General features: G+C 47.7%; 1 protein-coding gene across 1 annotated transcript in view; it reads right to left on the bottom strand.

Annotated features, from left to right (window-relative positions):
* LOC107691677 (major facilitator superfamily domain-containing protein 12-like) overlaps positions 1 to 426 on the bottom strand; it is a 10,168-nt gene that overhangs the window by 4,084 nt on the left and 5,658 nt on the right. The gene's annotated exons all lie outside the window — the stretch shown is intronic.

The raw sequence follows: 426 nt of genomic DNA, 5'->3' as shown, positions 1-426 counted from the left end.
GCGGAGGGTGGCGTTCGAGAGGGCTCCTCGAGCTGAAGGGATCCCCCGAATTTGGTGGAGATCCGCCGGCGCGTTCACGAGATAGTGACACCAGTCAACACTTTCCCTTCAGTAAGCAGGTTTCTTGTTCAGGCAGCATTCACGCGTTGTCTTATTCGACCTCATGGACTAGTGGACTTCACATGAAATTCCGCCATGATTTTGGACACATGAATGGGAAAGTGTCCAAACTTTTGACTGGTACTGTACTATAATATACACAAAGAATATTGGCCGATATATCGGTATCGGCCTTTTTTTTTATTCCCTAATATCGGTATCGGTATCAGCCCCAAAAAACCCGTATCGGTCGGGCTCTAGTTCATTCCACATCCAACAACAGAACACCTCAATCGCTTAGGACTAGTTCTCGTCTACATCTGCTCC

This window comes from Sinocyclocheilus anshuiensis, unplaced genomic scaffold (genome assembly GCF_001515605.1).
Source record: "Sinocyclocheilus anshuiensis isolate Anshui unplaced genomic scaffold, SAMN03320099.WGS_v1.1 scaffold842, whole genome shotgun sequence".
Taxonomy (NCBI): domain Eukaryota; kingdom Metazoa; phylum Chordata; class Actinopteri; order Cypriniformes; family Cyprinidae; genus Sinocyclocheilus; species Sinocyclocheilus anshuiensis.
This window is presented reverse-complemented; position numbering and strand designations above follow the sequence as displayed.